The sequence below is a fragment of the Bos grunniens genome, chromosome 26, assembly GCF_055505025.1.
Source record: "Bos grunniens cultivar Pamir isolate PY7600 chromosome 26, Bosgru_T2T1.0, whole genome shotgun sequence".
Classification (NCBI taxonomy): domain Eukaryota; kingdom Metazoa; phylum Chordata; class Mammalia; order Artiodactyla; family Bovidae; genus Bos; species Bos grunniens.
The window spans coordinates 42,819,703-42,837,281 of NC_141190.1; the positions used below are offsets into that span (position 1 = coordinate 42,819,703).

Here is a 17,579-nt window from a genome sequence, read left to right on the forward strand (position 1 = left end):
CGGGCTACAGTCCGTGGCATCATAAAAAGTCAGACACGGCTGAGCAACTAAACAGCAACTCATCCAGTGCAGGGTGTGATGCTGTCTCATGACCTCCCTTCTCTCCCTGGCCACGACGGACCTCTGGGCACAGTTGTTGAGGGATGAATGAATGGGGTAAAACATTAGCCTGCCAGGGTGCATACACACACAGTCCAGCCCTAATAGGGCATAAGCAGGGCAGTAGCTTGAAGAAGATTGATGTTAGAGGCCACCCCTCATGGCTGTGAGCTTGGCATGTAACCTTTCTAAATTCACTTTATTCAAGTTAAAAAAAATGGGGTAAACAAAAATAATGGTGATGATAGTCAACAGTTGTAAGGAATACATTCCCAATGCTATCTATTTAGATGTAGTTCTAAAAGAGTTTCCTCTATTAGCTCATTTAATCCCCACGTTAACCTTCCCTGTAAAATAAGGGGGCACTGGTGGTAAAAGGCTATGGTTTTTCCTGTGGTCATGTATGGATGTGGGAGTTGGACTGTGAAGAAGGCTGAGCACCGAAGAATTGATGCTTTTGAACTGTGGTGTTGGAGAAGACTGTTGAGAGTCCCTTGGACTGCAAGGAGGTCCAACCAGTCCATTCTGAAGGAGATCAGCCCTGGGATTTCTTTGGAAGGAATGATGCTAAAGCTGAAACTCCAGTACTTTGGCCACCTCACACGAAGAGTTGACTCATTGGAAAAGACTCTGATGCTGGGAGGGATTGGGGGCAGGAGGAGAAGGGGACGACAGAGGATGAGATGGCTGGATGGCATCACTGACTCGATGGACGTGAGTCTGAGTGAACTCTGGGAGTTGGTGATGGACAGGGAGGCCTGGCATGCTGGGATTCATGGGGTTGCAGAGTTGGACACGACTGGGCGGCTGAACTGAACTGAACTGAGTGGTAAAAACCCACCTGCCAGTGCAAGAGACCTAAGAGATGTGGGTTCAGTCCCCGGGTTGGGAAGATCCCCTGGAGGAGGGCAACCTGCTACTCTAGTATTCCTGCCTGGAGAACCCCATGGACAGAGGAGCCTGGTGGGCTTTGGTCCACTGGTCACAAAGAGTCAGATAAGACTGAAGCGACTTAGTACAGTACACGAGATAGGTGACTTTATCACCCCGATTTACAGATGAGGAAACAGAGGTACACAGGGGTTAAGACCCTTGCTCATGATCACACAGCTGGGAAATCTGGCATCTGAAGTCATGCTCTTAATTTTTGTGTTCCCCAGCTCTGGGCAAAAGATACTTTTGAGATGTCTTCCAGGCCCTTCTCCCCTTCTCTGAGGATTACCCCCATCTTGCAGCCACATTTATGTAATGTGATCTGTTCCCTGACCATGGATTGGACCAAAGTGGACATTAGACCAAGCTGGGTCTTCAGGTTCCCTACAATTAGGAGCTGGGATTCTGAGAGATGTGTTGATGTCCATTGTCTCCTTCAACATGTACAGTCAGGTGGTGGGCTGTCAGCTGTACAGTCAGCTGCTTGCCTAGGAGGTGTCCAAAGCAGAGAAAGGAGAGAGTGGGTATCTTTTTCTTTCGAGAAAAGGGGCTGTGATGTGAAGACCACATTAAACAATGTCTGTGAAAAATGTTTTGTATACTCTGGTCTTGCGACAAAATATCATTTATAATGCTTTACAAGTTAATAGGTATTAAACCTTGGCATCCTTTATAATTTAAGTTTGGCCAAGATCAACCCTCAGGACTGCATTAATGTGCTAAAAATTTCTTTATTTTATTGAGGGGATAGTATGCCCCCAAGGCCATTTTGCCACATGGGGTGGGTGCGGACACCAATGAGACTTCCTAATAAAGCCTGTCTCCCCAACAGACTCTTCGGCACGTGGTCTGAGTTCCATTAGTAATGTTCTGGCTGTAACAAAGAATGAAGGATAAGTAGGTGGTGTGGGCCCTTTGTGGAGGACTGTTAATCTCCCCAGATTATTGTCCTTTGAATCTCAGACTGTTGCCAGCTTTCTTTTTGTATATCGGCTCCAGTTAAAGTGATTAAAGTAGAGATCTGATTGGATAAGGTCATCCAAATTCTGTAAACGCCACTTCCTCACAAATGAATGCTTGCAATCGATTTAATTTTTCAAGTAAAATGATTAAATTGCTATTATTGTGGAATCATTTTTTTATTAAGAAAACCTTTTAAAATGTTAATTATTGGGCCTCCTGAAACACTTTTATCTCTCCCGAATTTGCTGTTGAGAGGAAAGTGTCTGCTTGTTTCCAACACCCACCCACGGGAAATGCAGGCTTTCCTTTTTTACACCTGCAACATTTTCCTTACCTCTAATATTTGTGTGAATTTAACTTTAATTTTTCTGCCTTTCATCTTCTGAATTAGTCATATAATGCACAGATCACTCCTTCACTGCTTCTTTCCTGTTTATTTGCCTTAAAAATAGATTCATTAACTAGATTTGGGTGCTCAAGCCATGCGACCACATCCATTTCAAAGGAAGATTTAATGGCATTTCATATTTTTCTACATTAAGGAAGATTAAAGTATATTACAATACCCTTTACTGCCCTATTTTCTTCATTTTAGAAGTGGTCAGTTTTAAATTTTCTTCCCCTCTCTTTCTTTCATCTGTAGTGTTCGATAAATTGTCCAGGCCTTTCAGATGACAGTCCCAGCAAATTGAGTTCTATATTACAACTCAGATGCATTGTTTAGCCCATCAGCAGTCAGATAAAGCAGCCCTATTCACACCGGACATCAAAAGAACAAATATATGTTCAAAGTGGCTAAAAAGAGCACTGAGACTCAGATACTACATTTTCTTAATTGTCAGTGATTATTTGGCTAGTTTCAGGGCGATCACTGCCGATTCTGAACCATACTTCCTTGCCTGATGTAATAATGGTGTGAAATCTACATGCTTATCTGCATAGATCTCAATTTGGAATCCTGCCCACAAATCACAAGTTTGTAGACAGGTCAGGTGCATCATCTTTAATAGCCCAAGGGGCAGATGCAGTAACATTTTAACAGCAGACAGTATTACGAAATGCAAGATCTGGACTTATGTCTTTGTATTTCAGCCATGTACCATCGTGTGAAATAGTTGGAAGACTTTAAGGCATTTACAAGCTAGAACAAGGCAGATATTAAGATTTAAGCTTTTTTATTTTTATTTTTCTGTAGAGGTAGAGGAGGTCAAAGTTGGCAGGTGCCCCTTGGGCTGAAGTTTATTCGGTGTGCCCCCCATTGGCTTAAATCGTCTCAGGGAACCCTCCCCCATCTCAACAAATGCAGCATAACCTCACAGGACACTCAGACTTTCTCTAAACAAAGTTTGGGGATGTTGATCAGATGTGGGAGGAAGGAGCAGAAGACAGATTTTACAACAGTATGATCATGGGGTGTAGGTTTTAGGCAATAAGCAGGTAGCCTAGTTTTCTCAAAAGAAAAAAGAAAATAATGGAAAAGTGTAACATTCATTCGGAGGCCTCAAAGGCATAAAAAACCCAATTCCAACTGTTATAGGTCCCTGCAGGAGTCTACAGAAGAACTAAGCTTTTTAAGTAAGAAAACTAGATTCTGGCCCACAGGGCCCTGTCACTGCTGCTTAATGGATGAAACTCTTTGGATATAAATATGCTGTTTACTTCCCAGCTTCAGCTTTCATAAAATATAACCTTTCTATGATTTACGACCCACAGAAAAACCAGAGGATGGATTTTTAGCTCTGAATTGGTTGGATGTCAACAAGAAAAATATAGATAACATATTGAAGTAGCGGGGTGTTAATGCCACACAAAATGATGAAATTATTTTTGTTTAGAAAAGTTAAGTTTGTTCTTAAAGTTGTTGTTGGATGGCAGCTGTGAAAGGCAGGGCTGAGGAAAACCTCTGAAATGTCTCTCATTTTTAAGTCCTTGTCCAGTGGCTTATATATTTGGGTATATTGACTTCAGTTCTCAATCAATAATGTCTTGTTGAAAAGTTTGGGCTAACCACAGATTCTTCACAAGCAGAAATGGTCGTTCTTTGTCTAAATCACTTAGGTTTTTCAAGTGCTAGATTTCCGTTACATCTTTCAACATCGAATATAGAAGCTGTCCCCGATCTTGCTGACAAGAGATGACAGAGCCAGTCTTTTCTTCACAAAGGAGATTGGAAACCTTGAAAAGCAAAAAATAAATAAACTAGTCCTGCAAATAAGCAAGCAAGCAAACAAGCAAAAGCAAAACTCTCGAATTAAAAGCAACCGCAAAACTCTCCCCACCATGCACTCAACAAAAGCCAACCCCATCCCTGGATGCCGGGCTGGAAAAAGATTGCATGCCAATTTGTCATTCAGAGATCTGTATTCATTTTATAGCTTTCCGGTCTGGTCTGATGCTCCAAAGAGCCTGATTCCAGATGAACTGGCAAGGAAGTCTGCATGTACCATCACCAGCCAAGGGGATGAAGCTGTTAAAACTGAAAAGGTTTTCTCGTTTGATGGTTCTGAGCACTGAAGGAAGGGAAATTACTCTGTTTTTCAAGGCTGCACTCGGCAAATTAAAATCTCATGCACTAGAGGCTGGAAGGCCAGATCTTTAGTCTTCCTACAATCTAGAAAAACCAGAGGTGTGAGGCCATGCTAGGCGACTGTCTCATGGTGACCAGAATGAAAGGGGTCCTTCTTAGCCACCGGTCTCTTGGTTTTAGATGAAAGGGTCCTCTGAGAGGAACCTTAATGTATCCACTCCCTTGGGTGGCCATGTACAACCTCAGTATCTGAAAAGACATGTAGCCTCAGAAGGTAGAACCTCCATAGGCCATATGGTTTATGGAAGAAAGAATATGGGTCAGAATTTTTACACTGAGTTTCAGCATCAGCCTGAAGAATATCTCAACTCTCCTGTGATCATCCATCAACCAAGGTACAGAGGGAAACCTCAGGGATTCTGCTGGATTGCTGCATTGCTTTTCAGAGAAACAGGTCTCCCATCTTCATGCTGTTTATCTTTGGCTATAGGTTTCCCAAGTAGAAGAGGGCCTGTGTATTTTCAGGCAGGACCACTCAGTCAAGTCAAGAGTCATTCTTGAGCTCTTCCAACGTTCTGTGAGCAGCACGGAGTGCCCTAGGGATCCCAGGGTCTGAATTGCTTGTTGGGAAGATGCTATGATAAATTTCCTCATATACTCAGTCTGTTTTGTTTTCTTGGGCTCCAAAGTTACCATGGATGGTGACTGCAGCCATGGAATCAAAAGATGCTTGCTCCTTAGAAGAAAAGCTATGACAAAACTAGACAGAATATTCAAAAGCAGAGACATCACTTTGCCAAAAAGGATCCTTATAATCAAAACTATGGTTTTTCTAGCAGTCATGCACAGATGTGAGAGTTGGACCATAAAGCAGACTGAGCATTGAAGAACTGATGCTTTCAAATTGTGGTGCTGGAGAAGACTCTTGAGAGTCCCTTGGACTACAAGGAAATCACAGCAGTCAATCCTAAAGGAAGTCAGTCCTGAATATTCATTGGAAGGACTGATGCTGAAGCTAAAGCTCCAGTACTTTGGCCACCTGATGTGAAGAGCTGACTCTTTGGAAAAAACCCTGATGCTGGGAAAGAGTAAAGAGAAGGGGATGACAGAGGATGAGATGATTAGATAACATCACCACCTCAATGGACATGAATCTGAGGAAACTCCAGAAGATAGTGGAGGACAGAGGAGCCTGGCATCCTACAGTCCATGGGGTTGCAAAGAGTCAGACACAACTTAGTGGTTGATCAACAATAACATATTCAGTCTATAGAGACTGCTTTTTTTATTGTTGTTTAGTCGATCAGTGTGTCTGACTCTTTGCGACTCCATGGACTGTAACCCCCCAGGCTCTTCTGTCCATGGGGATTCTCCAGGCAAGAATACTGGAGTGGGTTGCCAAGCCCTCCTCCAGGGGCAGAGTGGAAAGCAACTCTGGGTACCGGTGAGGGATGAGTGTTCTTGGGTCAGACCATCATTTATTTCTCTTGTTCATTCCTGGGTGTGGTTGGAGCGATAAGGTGGGGCTGGGAGTGAGATAACTTGTTTCAAAATAAAAGTCTCAGTTCTTTCTCTTTTCCTCCTAGAGTTCTTTCATCTTGGCGCACAGGGAGTTTTTGGAAGCTGGGGCTCAGATTCCCATCGTGTAAGTCTCCTTTGTTTGAACTTTGGGAAAATCTGTCCGCACTGCTCTCTGACCTTCAGCTGTCCTCAGAATCTCAGGCCCGATTTCCAGGATAGCCCTGACATGTCTAGCTGACACCCAAAAGGAACAATTGGTAGGGAAAAAAAAATCTTGGTGCTTTAATTAAAAATCCATGTTTGGCTTGTGTTCAGAGGCATATTTTTGCATCTTAAAATGTTTCTTTTCTCTTTGTAGTTGGGCTTTGCTTGTAAATAGAGCTGGCTTGGAGTCACATTAATTTAATTTTATCTGTGATCCAGATCAGCCTAGAATGCTATTAATTTGGATTTGACTGCCAGCCGAAAACAACATCCACTAACATCCACTCTTTAGCTAGGTAATCGTGTAGTAATTAGGATGTGTGTTGTACATAATCTTGATTTAAATAATCCTCGCTTAGTTTTTTGTCTACATAGATAAAAAAGCTATTTTGTCAGTATTTTGGAAGTAGGAAATCATCTTGATGATTTTAATCAAAATCAGCATTTGTGAATTGGGGCATTCTTTTAGGAACAATTAATGTACAAGACAGAGATTGGGCTCTTTGCACCATGCTGTAGATCTGTCGTGAATGCATGAAGATAGGTCAGAAGTGAAAGTCCTGGGGCCCAAACATGCCCTGGCTTCATCTCTAGGTCTTGGCGGCCTGAGGATTCGCTTTAGAGGAAATACTATGTGGTCTCAAATCCCAGCCTGGCCACTTAGGCGTTGGGATCTTGGGCAGCACTTGAATGATTAACACCCCGGTTTCCTCATTTGTAAACAGGGAAACTGATACCTGTGTCGGGGGTTGGTTACAGCCTGCTGGACTCCCCCACAGTACAGTTTCTCTCTGGTTTCATCACCAAGAGGCAACATCTCAGAGTGATCGAGAGCAGGGATGCCCAAGCTTTACTGAGAAGAGCTGGAAAGTAATCATTTTAGACTCTGCAGGCCATGAGTTCTCTGTTGCAGTGACTCAACTCTGCCCTGGTAGCACAGAAGCAGCATAGATGATACATAGATGAACAGGCCTACGTTTAGTTCACAGGTCGTAGTTTGGTAAGCCTTGATCTAGAGTGAGGTTCCAGATCAACAAAGATAGTTTGGAATTGGAATTTGGTAATTGGAATGACCAAACAAAGGTAATTTGGAATCTGCCTGACACTCAACTATCAAAGGTGACCTTGGACAAAGTACATCACTTCTCACTTTTGTGTATCCAGCGCAAGGCTAGAGGTGATTAGATCAAGCGATGGGGGGAGCCCTCAGCACAGAATCAGGCACACCTCTGTAGTCATCACTCATATTCTCACCTGTGTCTCTTTTCTCGTGCTTCCTCCCTTTCTTTCATCTGCTTTAGTTAATAGGAGGTGAAGTAGGGGAAGTCTCAGGGCCAGTGGTCTGGGGCTGGAGAAGCTGGAGCTGGAAACGTGGAACAGTGAGGCTGCTCCCAGGACTGCTGCCCGGCTTGGTGGAGTCCATGGTCACTTGTAATAAGTGTCCTTTTCCATCTATTTAGTGCCATGATTTTTACATTGTTTTTGCTTTGGTTGGCGATCGTAAAACAGCCTGTGAGTTTGTGCTGAAGTGTGTGTAGGGTTCCTAAGCGCAGGAAAGCTATGATGGGCCTTACTATGAAAGTACACACGTACGGTACATTGCATTCAGGCACGAGTTATAATGCTGCCGGCCATGAGTTCAGTGTTAATGAATAAACCATATGTATTAAATAATATGCTTTTAATCAGAAACACACATACAACAAGGCTGTGTTTATACTGATATTTGAAAATGTGCCCAGAGGCTTGCAGGAACCTAACTCTGTATTTCCCATAGGAGCTGTGATTCAGTATTTGCTAATTCAGTATTCATAGTGACTTCATGGAACATAACTGTCACAAATAATGAGTGTATACTGTATTCAGTTGTCATGTACCTTGGCAAGAACGGTCCTGGTCACACAGTAAGAGTAGGGACCAGACGATGGTGTTTTGAGGATTGAATGGCAAGTGTAGACACAGGCTCCAAGAAGCAGGAGGGAGACAGGGAGACTAGAGAGATTGTCTACACGTGGGCAGCGCCTCTTTGTTGAACTGAGAGACAAACCTGAAATTTAGCTTTCTTAGTAGATTTTTATGTCACTTTGGAGACTGTTTCACCTTGAGCATATAACTAAGTTCCTATCAAGAATTACCCGAAGCATCTTATGTAGGGTTGCCCATGTGAGAAGCAGTTTGGTTTCAAAATGACAGTTTGGAGCAGCTATTTTTGTAGCTTTCAATTTGGGATTTACATTTGAATGTTGTATTTTTAAAACCTATTTGGTTAGGGTTGTCAGATGAAATGTAGAACTCCCAGTTACATTTGAATTTTGGCAAAACCACGAATACTGTTTTTTAGTATATGTATATTTCATGTACAACTTGCTACACCTGGAAACTTGCTGCATATGACTTAATATGTTTGACTTCATAGGTTTGACCTCACTGCCTGGGTTGGTGTTCCCCTGACATCCTGTGGGACTCCTGCTCAGTGGATAGCAGGAATTGGGGTTTCCTCAACACTTCCCCCTGAGTAAATTTCAGTCTCACATAGTCCACCTATTAAGTCAGACGATTGCAAACATACTAAAAGTCCAGCCTGCCAATTGTGGGTGATACACAAACATTCAGAAAGAAGCCTTATTTCATTTTCCTTCCCAAGGTGCTTTTTTTTTTTTTCTTTCTGGCAACACAGTAAGAAATGAGACAGTATATGGTGGATCTGGAAGCCTGTGGTTCAACTCAGGTGCATCTCTAACAAGCTATGTGACCTTAGGTAGGTCACTTCATCCTTTTGGGCTCTGGTTCTTTGGATCTGAAAGTTAAGGCATTGAGCGAGATGGTTTCCAAGGCCCTTTCCAGCTCTAAAACTGAATGAAACATTGGAAAGAAGGCAGATACGATGGTCTTAATTTACAAATCTAGAGTTTTTCCATCTGGAGGGGAACTTACTAGGTCATGATTAAGAAAAAGAAAAAAAATAGATGCATTGTATTTCTTTCCTAAATGCTTCAAAACATGATTAACTGTAAGAAAGAAAACCCACAAACCCTTAAGGAAATGTTATATTTTATAGTGTATCCTCTTTCCCATTGAGGAAAAATTTGCAATCTGTTTAGGGTAGAGGAGTGTCTGAATCATTACCACCCCTCTGCACCAAAGGCAAGAATTTTCTCCTGCTGAAGAATGCCTGGAAACAGATGCTGATGCCAGGGGGCAGCCATGCAAATAGATCCTGGTGGAGCAGCCTGAAAAGGCACCAAGGCCGAGGGCCACACACCACAAATCGTTAGCACGGAGATGGGACCAGCAAAGGCTTCCCTGTGCCCGGCTGACTTTGTACTGTTCCAGTACGTCACTGCAGTCCATGGGATCGCAAAGACTCGGACATGACTGAGCGACTGACAACAAAAGAAGGCACTCTGCACGTGTTTTCTCCTCTTCCCAAAACAACAGCCATCACACAACAATCCACAGAGCACCAGCCTGGTTTCTTTGTCTTTCCTCTTTGGGAAGTAGAGTTGGGTTGGGAGACAAGGGAAGGGAAGAATGATTCATCTTCTAAGGCTCTGAAAGAGAGACAAAGTGATCATTATCTTTGTGTTTTACAGATGAGGAAACTGAGGCTCAGAGAGTTGCTGCTAGGACCTGTCAGTCCCATGATCACCAGCAGCAGAGCTGGTGCTAGAACCCAAGACTCTGGCTCCAAAGCCCCCTTGTCTCACCTGTATCTTCAGCCTGCTCACAAGTAGGGGAAAATTCAAATGGTCTTTCTGATGTTGATACTTTTCTCCTAGGACCGTTAAGAACAAAGAGCTGTGAAGTCAAGAGTGTTGACTTGATGACCAGCTCCAGGAGATGAAAGCCTATTTGTATTTCACACACAGGTTGAATTTCTTGAATCAGACCTGGCAAATACTTTCATGGAGTTGGACTCTGATTTAAGGAAGAAAGCTGTAATGAAACATAACGATCCTTGTGAACCATGACAGACATACAGTGTGCTAATAGGTCTCTCCTGGGGTGTGTACTTTGCATCTTTAAGGATAACTGGTGCCACATTTGCATTTATTTGCATACCAACTTGAGCTTGTGAAACATTGCATTGCCTCAGGGATGTATTGCCTCAGGGATGGATTGCCTCATTCTCAAGGACTCTAGTGGTGCAAATGAAGCCATGTCTTCCATTTTGAGGAGGTAATAATAAAGCCAAGAATAGTGCTAATGGGGCCAGGACCTGAAGGTCTGGTCTTGCCTTGGGCCCTTCACCTCTCTTAAGCTGGACAGCATGGACTTCCGCCTCCAGGCAGGGCCTTTGCACAGGTCGGTCCCCTGGCCTGGGATGCTCTCATCACATCTGCTCTTGGACATTCATGGGATGAGGAAGGGGTGATCCTGGGCTGAGCTGAAGGAATCTCTTCCCCATATCACATTAGCAGGCTTTCCCTCTGTCTCCTCAAGGGGAGCTGACCTGTGTGCTCTGAGAAGGCAAAGAGGACTTACTTCTGAAGCTACCAGAGGTCAGGCTCAAGTGAAGGAGGGGACCCTTCCTCCAGAAAGAGCTTCCAGCTGAGAGGAGATGAGGTGCAGGTATCCAGCTAGGGGAGGACAGAGGGGAGGAGAGAGGAGTCCTTGGAGATTTGGAGAGGGGGTGCTGGGTTCACAGATTTTACCCAGGGGCCATTTCTGTCTATGCAATTAATTGTGAGAGTGTGACTCCTCACTTGGAAATGTGAGAAGTTGGCTAGATTCCTCTGTCAGGTATAAACCTCCTATAGAAGACATGGTTCTATGTAATCCGAAAACCCAAGGTATGCATCTGGCTTAATAAACATGATCCAATGGAATTCCAAAGAGGTCACGCTGATAGTGGGGGCTAGACCTGCTCAGTGCTTCACAGGAGGCATCTCACTTCTCACCACACCTCTGAAGACCCAGATGCTTATGTCCATTTTATGGGTGAGGGAACTAAGGCTCAGAGGATCAAGTAACTTTCTCAAGATCACACGGCTAAGTAAGTAATGAAGCCAGGTTAGAAACTCAAGTCTGTTTGGTTCCTAAACTCAAGCTCTTTATCACTGTAGTAAACCACATTAAAAAAGGTGCAGAGGTTGATTTGACAAAATATGCAGGGCTCTGCTTGAGGTGGAATCTCTAAAAATCACCATTATGAAGTGCATTTAAGAGTTAAGAGTTTACATTTGACTTCTAATTTTTAGATTTTAATTTATTACATTATTTGGCTTCCTTGGGTCTTAGTTGCGGCATGCAGGATCTTTAGCTACATCAGGTGAACTCTCAGTTGCAGCCTGTGGGATCTAGCTCCCTGACCAGGATTGAACCTGGGCCCGCTGCGTTCAGAGCCTAGCCACTGGACCACCAGGGAAGTCCCCAATTTAAATTAAAAACAAAACAACACAACACAACAATTCTGCCGAAGGTGGAAAGGTTTCACCCACAGTAGCAGATTCTCTAAATTCTCGTCTAGAGGCAGAGTAGACCTGGAGAAGATAACTCATCCCATCAGGACTCCTCCTTCTAAGAGGCAGCTAAGCTGCAAGGAGCTTCAGAACCTTGGGAATCATCTTGTCCTGTGGGTCCCAAGGTTTTCAGCTCAGAGATGCCCTTTAGCATCAGCTTTTTCCTGGGATGACAGCTGCCGTTTCATTTAGTCTCTAGACAAGGCTCCATGAGTTAGTGGTTCCTGAGCCCTACCAGCAGTAACTCTGCAGATGCCCCAACCCATTGGGAGCCTCAGGAGTCCAGTCCTTCTGAGAGTCCAGGGGAGGGACTGGCTCAGGGCCAGGGGATGCCATCCTTAGAGCCACTCAAGAAAGTGTGGGCAGAGCTGGCTTTCCATGCCTGGTTTGTGGGCTTTCTGCAATATCACATGGACACCTAATAAGCACAGCAGACAACTAGGAAGGAGCTCACATACCTGAGTTCCTGCAGAATTGGGAGCTCCTTCAAAGACAACATAGGGGTTACTTGTTTGCTTGTGAGTTTGGAAGAGTCAAGAGCATCCTCCTTTTGTTGACTCTTGAAAGCCTTGAGAGTGGTTACCAGAGGCTTCTAGGCTTTCCTTCTCCAGGGTTAAGTTTCCATATTTTAGATGAGGGTGGAATGATGAGAGACACGGAACATGCCAGAGGAAAGAAAGGGGATGGTGAAGAATCCAGGAACCCAGAAACACATAAAAACAGAGATTGCCCTGTGTGGCAACAACTCGGGGTAGCTGGCTGGACACAGTGGTTCTCTTCAAGTACATGAGTGGATACTGCAATTCAGGGGACTTGGTTTATTACTTAATGGCCATTTAAGGGACTGAACTGGGGCCCCTTGTAGACCAGGTGAGCCTTGAACTACCTCTCACGTCTGAGACTGTGACTTGTGCTTTGCACAATTTCCATATCTTCCCTTTAATTACTCTGTTCTTCTTCTTCAGACTCTCTCCCTCCCACCCCATAGAAACCAGCATGGATCCTCATCCTCTAATGTCTGATTTAAAATAAAATAACCAGAGATGCTATTATAACTGGCACAGGAGCTACAAGACAGCACAATCCAGCTCGTTCATTTTCCTAATAATGAATAAAATCACACCGGCAATTTCCCCTTGAATGCATTTGTCGATCAAAGACCCAACACTTAGAGAGCTCCCCCTCCCAAGAATGTCCTCCAGGTACTATCTGTAAGTGAGAGGAAGCGTACTCCTCAGCATGGTTATAACTGGAGCAAATAGGCTGAGAGCTTGTTTAATTTTTTAAAAGAGGGTTCTCCAGCTTTTGGCTGGTCTAATGAACACTGGTCTGGGTCTACTTTGACTGAATCCTTTGCACAATGACACTGCCCCTGGTCTATAATTTCTGCTAATTGCCACTTGAACGAAAGCCACATTGTATAGCGTTGTGGCTGCTCTAGCGTCTCAGAGTAGAACTGGCCGGCGTGTTTAAAGCTGTCCTATCGTGAAAACTTCTTCCCCAGAACTGGCAGTACTTCTCTACACTGCAGAATCTGAAAGCACATTTTCTAACTGGGTCTAAGTGTGTTCCAGAAAAGAAGAATTTAAGCAGAGACCGTGAGTTGGCAACTCAAATATTTATACACTGATGCCATCACATTTTAATGTCTCATTAGAGTAAGAATAATTGTGACTTAATAAATGAAGTGTGGGAGAGTTTCTGTTCTGCGATGACCTCATTCACTCTAGGAATTTAAGAGATTACTCTGGAGTTTGGAGTTTTCAGGGAGAGTCTTAGGTGGGAGGAAGTTAGAGAGAGGTGGATCTCCTTTATACCCTTGGCTTCTCAGTGACTTCATGAATGTTCTCTGACTGTCCAGGGCTCCCTAAGTGTATTCAGATAACTGTCCATGCACAGAGAGCCATCCATACTTCAGGTTTTGAAAACAGTTGGAATTGTAGACCTGGGAAGAGATCTTAGAGGTCATTTCAGTTCAATCATTCAACTTAACTTCCATATTCTCAGACTAAATTAGGGGTTGGTCATCTTTGAAGATCTGATAAAAACTATGAAAACTATTCCCTGGTTTAGGTATTTCACAGACAGGCAGCAATCTAGACATAAACTGTTTCAGTTCCTCCCCCCCAACACCCCACTACCCCATGGAATACACTTCAAGAAGATCTAGTTCAGGTAAATATAATTTGTATCTGTATAGTTGCTAAGTCATGTCCCACTCTTGGTGACCCCATGGACTGTAGCCTGCCAGGCTCCCCTGTCCATGAGATTCTTCAGGCAAGAATACCCGAGTGGGTTGCCATTTCCTCCTCCATAAGTTGTATACAAGTTGGTTGATACAAATACAAGGTCCTCATGGTGACCTAGCTAAGTGGCCTGCTGTACACTTTGTATTTTACAGAGCAATAACTGGGACTTCCCTGGTGCGGTGTGGATAAGAATCTGCCTGTCAGTGCAGGGGACGTGGGTTCGATCCCTGATCTGGGAAGATTCCACGTGGCTCAGAGCCACAAAGCCCGTGTGCTACCCCTACTGAGCCTGTTCTCCAGAGCCAGCAAGCCGCGACTGCTGCACCCACAGGCCACAGCTGCTGAAACCTGTGCGCCTAGGTGTGCTCCGCAACGAGAAAAGCCACTGCAATGAGAAGCCCCCGCCTCACAGCTAGAGAGTATTTTCCACTTACTGCAACTGGAGAAGACCTGCAAGCAGCAACAAAGACCCAGTGCGACCAAAAATAATAATAAAATAAAAATTAATTAATAACTGTAAAACATGAAAGTTTGAGAAAGAGTCGCCAATTTTAATTTTGTTGGGTAAACACATAAGGACAAGATCATCTACTATCACCAACATTCCATAAAAGACATTTCAATACCAAGTGAAAGCAGTAAGGGCATAATCTTGGCATAAAGGAGAATCCTTTAAGTGAACAAATTTGATTTTATGAAAGACAGATGGGATAGTTCTATTTTTAAAAATTTACCAAAACTTTATCAAACATTCGTCCTGGTGTTTGGCAACCACAGCTGTAAGGATTTGGGCCATTTTTCTTTCCTGGGCAAACAGTGTGGAAGCTGCACAGAAATGCTTTTGTTCAAGGAGTGGTTGACAGGCGTGAGGCTGTCAAGAACAGGGCTGGGGCAGCGCGTGAAGTATTTAGCCAAAGCAGATTCAAATTCTCTATTCGGCATCCACCATTGGCTGGGCTACCTCTTTCTGAAATCGGGCAGTGAAGGGAGACTTACTACACCTGAGACTGAGTTTTGGGGTGGCCATAGTGGTTACAAAGCCCTTGATCTACCCTCTAGGGCCATAGGAAACAAGTTTAATTCCTTGCCTTCATGACCACCCTTCACAAACCTGAAGACAGCCAGCCTGTCCTTCCTCCTCACTCTCTTGCCCTTTACTGTGGGAACATTTCTGATCCTTTCATAATTTCAAGGCCATTTGTCATCCTGGTGGTGGTACCCTGGAATTCAGTCCAATTTGTCTTTAAGTGTAGTGTACAGATCTGAACTCTGGACCGTGGAGAGATTCAACTGTTTTAGAGGAGAGGGGAGTTAATTATTGCCTTCTTAGTTATGGATGCTTTTTGTTTTGTTTTAAAGTAAAACCAGTCCAATATTGAGTTCATATTTTAAAACTCAAATTGAAATTATAACTAAGTGAAGTTTCTGTTTATATGTGGCCATTCAGTTGGGTCTCATTTTATAAATGTGCTCATTTCACCTTGCTTTCCCGTCCCTGTTTCTGCCCTTATCACTCCCTGATAGCTCAGTTGGTAAAGAATCCGCCTGCAATGGAGATCCCAGTTTGATTCCTGGGATGGGAAAATCCCCTGGAGAAGGGATAGGCTACCCACTCCAGTATTCTTGGGCTTCCCTTGTGGCTCAGCTGGTAAAGAATCTGCCTGCAATGCGGGAGACCTGGGTTGGGAAGACCCCTTGGGGAAGGAAAAGGCTACCCACTTCAGTATTCTGGCCTGGAGAATTCCATGGACTATATAGTCCATGGGGTCGCAAAGAGTCGGACACGACTGAACAACTTTCACTTTCACTCTCATTATCCAGATTTATCTCTCATTAAACTGTGGTTATCCTGATTAAAAATCAGACGAAGACATTATAAGAACAAACCAAAACTACAATTCAGTAATCTTTATGAATATAGAGGCAAAAATCCTTAACAAAATATTAACAAATTGAATTTAGCAATATATAGAGAGGATAATGCATTACAATCAATTGGGATTTATACCAAAATATAGGATTAGTTTAACATTAAAAATATGTTAAACTGGAACTCACCTTTTACATTGCATAAAGTAGAAAAGTCATAGGATTCTCTCAGAAGATGCAGGGAAAATATTTTTAAAAAATTGAACACCCATTAATGATGAAAAATTCAGTATGACATTACTGATAAATTTTTAAAAACTCTAAATAAGTGGGGAGATATACCATGCTTATGGATAGAAACTCAACATTGCCAATTCTCCCCAAATAAATCTAATGATTCAGTGGAGTCATAAAGGCTCACAGTTCTTTTTTTCTTTTTTAAAGAAATGGACAGTCCAATATATATATTTTTTAAAGAAAAAAGTTGGAGAACTTGCATTATTTAATTTCAGGACTTATCATAAGCCTACAGTAAACAGCAGACTGCAGTATCAGCACAAGTGTAAAAATAATGTCAGTATTAACAGAATAAAGAGTCCAGAAATACACCCACATATTTATAGTCAACTGATTTGGCAAAGATACCTAAAAAATTCAGCAGGGTAATGGCAGTCTTTTTCAACAATGGTGTTGGAAGAGCCTGATATTCACACGGAAAAAATGGACTTCAACCCTAACTCATACCATGACAAATTATTAACTCAAGTGGATCTATCTAAATGGAAAAGATAAAACTTCTAGAAAAAAAATACAAAAAAACTTTGTTATTTGGAAGTAGGCAAAGTTTCTTGGGCCACACAAAGTGCAGACTTTAAAAAATATTTGATAAATTGAACCTCATTAAAATGTGAAACTTCTGCTCTTTGAAAGACACCATTAAGAAAATGAATAGACAAGTCCTAGACAGAAAATATTTGCAGCATATGTGTTTGACAAAGGTCTAATATTCAGAATATACAAAGAACTCTTACAACTCAATAATAAGAAGAAAAATAAATTTATTATTAGTTTTTCAATTTTTTGGCCTTACCACGTGGTACGGGGGATCTTAGTTCCCTGACTAGGGGTTAAACCTGTACCCCCTGCAATGGGAGTGCAGAGTCTTAACCACTGGACCATCACGGAAGTCCCACAACTTACTATTAAAACTCTTTGAAAAGCTATTTGACAGAAGCAGATGAGTGAACCGTCAGTAAGTGCATCAGAAGCAGTGCAGCTTCATTAGTCCCCAGGGAAGTGCAAATTAAAGTCATGAGCCACCCTACTCATTCACTAGAGTGGCTGAAATGAAAATGACTGACAGTATTACTAATAATATTACTAATATGTATTGGTGAGAATACAAAAGCGACTGGAACTCTCACACATTTTTGGTGGGAGTGAATAATGAACTCTTTGCCACCCCGTGGACTCTGGCTCGCTAGCTTCCTCCATCCATGAAATTTCCCAGGCAAGAATACTGGAGTGGGTTGCCATTTCATACTTCAGGGGATTTTTCCAACCCAGGGATCAAACTGGCATCGCTTGCATCTCCTGCATTGGCAGGTTGATTTTTTACCACCAGTGCCACCTGGGACAACCACTTTATAAAATATCTTCAACAAACATTTACCTTATGACCTCAAATTCCACTTCTTAGTATTTATGAAGGAGAAATGAAATCGTATGCCCACAAGATGACTTTTCCAAGAA

The 17,579-nt window shown here is 42.9% G+C and overlaps 1 long non-coding RNA gene across 2 annotated transcripts in view; it reads left to right on the forward strand.

Annotated features, from left to right (window-relative positions):
- LOC147344483 (uncharacterized) overlaps window positions 1–14,480 on the forward strand; it is a 66,989-nt gene extending 52,509 nt beyond the window's left edge. For both annotated transcript variants that reach the window (XR_015155437.1, XR_015155436.1), the window contains 3 exons: window positions 6,109–6,167; window positions 9,841–9,977; window positions 14,111–14,480. This is a non-coding gene — a long non-coding RNA (uncharacterized LOC147344483). The remainder of the gene's footprint in view (window positions 1–6,108; window positions 6,168–9,840; window positions 9,978–14,110) is intronic.
- The last annotated feature ends 3,099 nt before the right edge of the window (window positions 14,481–17,579 follow it).